We start from the raw sequence: 4,974 nt of genomic DNA, 5'->3' as shown, positions 1-4,974 counted from the left end.
TCCTCTAATCTCTTCGAGAAGGAAGTTATCATCAACACCATCGAGGCACCTTCTGGATTGTTTGTCCCCTGCTGTGTCATCCTTCCAACATATACTGGGGTTGTTGAAGTCCCCCAAGAGGACCTTGTGAACCTGTAATTGCATCACTTAATGTAAAAGAGGGAATTATGAAGCTATATAAGGTGTTAAGTAGATCTAAAATATATACAAGCTGTTATAAGATGTTCGTTGGAGGAAGGGGATGCTGTTCTTCCCACTTAATAATCAATAGTAACTTAATAGTAAATTAATACTAAGTAGGACTGGAAAGTCTGTAATACCAGAGCTAACGTGATTCAATAAAAGCATTCAAGTGGGAGAACATAAAAGCTTGTAGCAATATATTGGATCTGATACAGAGTTGATCAGGAAAGCTGTATCTGGTCTTGAAAATACCATCACAAGAGAAATATCAAAATATTGAAGGAAACCTGAAGCATGATTTAAAAATCGGTGGTTATAGTGGGGTCCCTCAAAGACTTTGGGACAGTGACTAACACTGAGATGGGTTTTGATTTTGATGTAGCTAGCATAGAAAATAGATCACAGATACAGGCTGAAAATTCCATTGTAGCTGTTCTTGAACTTGAGTCCCATGGCCTTATATTTCAAGTAAACTCACAAATTTGAGTGGTGAGGAGAGATCTAATCTTTTTATTTGGGAGCTTTTCATATGTTACTCTTTATCACTGGCCAAACTGTCAGCCTAAGAGGAAGCGCCAATTTCTCAGGACCTCAGGTTTGGGGGAAAAGTGGTAGGAAATGGCTGTCAGGACAGCATCTGACACATGTCAGCTGAACATTTCTTCTGTTGGCTCAAAGCCTTAGGTTTAAACTAGGATTATTCATGCAGCCTGCAGAGATGCCCCAAACTTGGCAAGGACCTTCTGAAAGACTGAAAAAAACCCCTTTGTTCTAGGTCTTTCAGCTCTGGGGTATGCAACAGCAGTGCCTATTACTCTGCACACACTTGAATGGGAAGTCCCAGGCTCAAAGGAATAAATCCTCACCACACTGGACCTGATTGCAACAGTCTGGCTGGTTTTAAAAGAGGCAGTAATTCCCCTGGGAAGTCTATCACTCAGTGTCAGAAACAGCAGAATCTCAGCAAGAGGAAAATAAAACCTCTTCAGCTGAGACATTTCGAAGAAATAGAAAGTTGTGACAAAATTATTCCCATATTCACCCTGAAGATGTCATATATGGAGCCAGGTAAACAGCAACCTCAAGTAAAGTGCGTTTATAATTGCCATGTGATGGTGACTTGATTATGGTTGCTGAGAACAGTAATGATGTATTTAAAGCAGTATCTGTGATGGGTTAATAATTGAAACTCATAGCTGCTGTGGCAAGGACATGGTGTTCAGCCCTTTATTCATATCCAGATATATGGCTGTTAGCTAGATTTTAATCAGTCTGTTTGATTAACTGTGCTGTGCTATCTCTTCTGTTAAAAGGGCAGTAATTACACATCCCAGGAAAAAGAGAAAAAACAGGTCAGTGGAACAGATTGGGATATTTTGTTTCAACTAAAGAAAAAAAAATAATACTTTTAAATCGGTCCTGAAATTGAAAAAAAGATGCAGTTTGCTTGTTCAGAATGGAATTATGGATACACCTGTTGCAGAGAAGTAGAATAACCAATGGGATTGTATAATTAATTTCCTTATTAGTATCTGCTGGAAGGAATCTTAATTGGTGCTAAAATAATAGGCCATTTGTGTCCATCACTGTGAAGATGATAGGTTTTTTCTGTCCAAGTAGTTATTTCATGCAGAAGGGAATCTTAGAGACTACGTGTAAAAATATCTTGATCTCTGACCTTGTTTGTTGGAGGTCATGCAACTTTTCCCAGATAATAATTTTGCTGCATTAATGAAACCCTACTGAGCTGTTACTTGATGCTTAGCTACTGCACTATGTATTCAAAAAGAGGTCACAAAAGGATTTCCTATGTCTCTCTCATAAAATTCAGTACAACATTTTGTCCTGAGTCCATTCTCCTTTTCTCAAGTGAAAGGTCTTAGTGCTTTGGAAATTTTTAGCTTGAGCCCAAACTAAAGAGTTTGCCTTCCTCTGAATGATGGAAAAATATAATTGCATGCAGAAAACCAGAGATAAAGAGGTACAGGTGGAACTGAGCTGCTTAAAAACAACTGTTCAGAGTCTTTTTTAAAGTGCTTTATCTCTCCACTGCAGTGGAAGAGACAATTCAGCTCAAGAAAATTAATTTATGGGTTTGTTTTGTCCAAGAATGCTTTTCTGTGCCTTTTACTTAAGAATCTGAAAGTCTTGTGAAAAGGTGACTATCAATATTTCCTACTTATTTCCTTAGAGGCAAAAATCATCCTGAGCATTACCTTGTGAATGCATCTACCTGTCCCTAACTACTTATCTGCAGTGCTGGCAGAGAAAGAAAGCTGTGCCTCTGATTTCACAGGCAGTCTGCACATGCACTCAGTCTGATGTTTTCAGTGTGTACGATTTGAATCTATCTTTGTGCAAACCTTCCTGGTTAATACTGAAACGGCACAGTGGTCACTATCCAAAAAATAGCAGCTACCACCTGGGATCCTACTGAACAGTGGGACCATTTTCTAAATGACACCAGTTTAATACTGTTGTCTATGCCCAGCCTGCTTTCCTTGTATAGATTTAGGGATGGAACAATCTTTAAAGTCTGATTTCTCAATAAATTCTAGGGTAATAAGATGCCTAAATAAATTCTAGAGGTTCTTGAAATTTGTTTTCAGTTCATAGAAGCACTATAGCTTCACTGAACTCGCTTCACACATTTAGGCTTACACCAGTTTGCCTTTTTGGGTTCATTGCTCTTAAACCTTAGGTTTAGCAGGTGATTGAGTTCTTCTCTCAAAATGCATGAAAAGGTTCAGTGTAGGCACTAAAAAAAAAAGAAAAATCAGGAATCAGGAAGTTGAGAGTGTCAAATGAGTCAGTAGAAACTATAGACACTCCTACCTCCAATTATTTTGACTGTGTGTTGTTCCTACAGATTTGAATTCATTAAAACAGCTCTGTAAAACAGCTTATTTGAGTCTTGGTTGCCAGGTATAGTACAATAATAACATTGTATTACACAAAAAAACTTTTACCTTTTTTATGGTAGTGTTCATTTTGCTGTTCCTAAAACTTGAATTCAAACAGTGAGATCATTCTCCTGTCTCAAAAAGAAAATTGACAGTCCAGCCTGGCTTCTGTCAATTCATATTCTTTTACCAGGAGATTCTTCTGTTGCTTCCAGGTCTTTGCCTTCCCCTGAGTTAGGGAAGAAAACTGTGGATAGGATTTCTATTTGTGGATAGCAAACATTTAGTGTTCTCTAACACTTTTAAGAAAAGTCTGTTGCATTCTGGGTATAGGTGCCTGCTCTGGCCGGGTTTTTTCTTGTTTTGTTTTGTTTTGGGGGGGGTGTTTGGGTTTTTTTTTTCTGTTTTTTTTGGGGGTTTATTTAATTAAGGAATAGTTACTTATTTGCAAAATTTTGCTGGACTTGAAGGCAATGATGTCTGAACTGAGTGACTGCTGAAAACACATTGCTTAAAGCAAGCTGGTAATATGTGATTCTGGCAGAAATGACAGCAGGCATACTGGGTCAGCAAAAATATATTGCGAGTTGTTATCTCTGACTATGTTAATATGCAGGGTTCTGTAACAGGTCGTATGGCAGTAACTGCCATTTTTAATTTAAAAATGCTCTATAAAAATAAGCTCCTCCTCGGGCTTTTTTTTCCCCTCTCTTTTCTGGTTATTTAATTCTTCAGATTTCTCTTCTCCTCTCCTTCTTGTTAGTACTTTATCAATTATTAACCAAGCCTTCCCCAGCTTCACGAATTCAAAACAGCTGGTGTGACTTCATCAGTCACGCATGATATTTTTGAGGCCTTGTGATTTACAGCTATAAATAACAACTTTTATTTTCTTGTCGTGATGCTTGATTTTTTTCCCCATCACTTAATTTGTTACAGTTGTCTAATGATGCATTTATGTTATCTGTCACAAACATATTACATTCATACAGACTCAGGCAGGAGTTCAGACTGTTGCACGAAGAAAAGTTTCATGCTTTGATTTAACAAGTAGAAAGTTATAAATTAATTCTTGGAATTCAGTGTGACCTATGCACAATGCTGCATGTCTAACCTTTTCTCTTTCACTATTAAGAGCTGAGGAAGAAGAAAACGATCTATTGGTCTTGGGCTTAGATTCTGGAAGTTAAAGAGCAACTCAGTGAGAGAGCTTTTATTTTGGACTCGCAGTCTGTTCACATAAATGTTCAGTTCCAGACCTTTCAATCTAACTCAAATGGCCTTGCCCTTCTGAGAAGTTGTTTCCCACCCCTGAGTGAAAGTAAAATGATGACTGACTTGAAGTATCACTAACCATAGTTCCAATGATGGCCATGACTCAGATCACATTGCGTTCTGTGGCATGCTTGCACTCTTAAACATGACCTCTGTAACTGATAGGTGATAGATGGGAGTACATCTCAGAAAGTTTCCCTCCCAGGGCCCTCATATATACATAGCTTTTCTTTCCCAGAGGGCAGGGAGGTAGTTAACATTAAAGCACTGCTGAAATTCTTGACAGTGATTTCTACTAGGTAACCATTTCAATGACACTGCTTTACTTCAAGACTTGTGGCATTGTCCTGCAGTGTGCATTAACGCAATTGTCTATATTGTTGTGGTAGGTTAATTGCTGTGGTGATTGTTCATTTTAGTGTAGACTGCATACATTTTTCAAGCAATCAACACGGTTTGCCTTTTTTTATTTGTATTGTTGGTCTCTCTACATAGTCTGTTTCAAAATTATATTACATGAACTCCCTTTTTCCTTTACTGTCAACAACATGGATCATTTGTAGAATCAGTAGTAAAACCTTCCCAGTCTTCAAATCAGTTTCAAAACACAGCC

The sequence above is a fragment of the Psittacula echo genome, assembly GCF_963264785.1.
Source record: "Psittacula echo genome assembly, chromosome: Z".
Classification (NCBI taxonomy): domain Eukaryota; kingdom Metazoa; phylum Chordata; class Aves; order Psittaciformes; family Psittacidae; genus Psittacula; species Psittacula echo.
Note: the sequence above shows the minus strand (reverse complement) of the source record.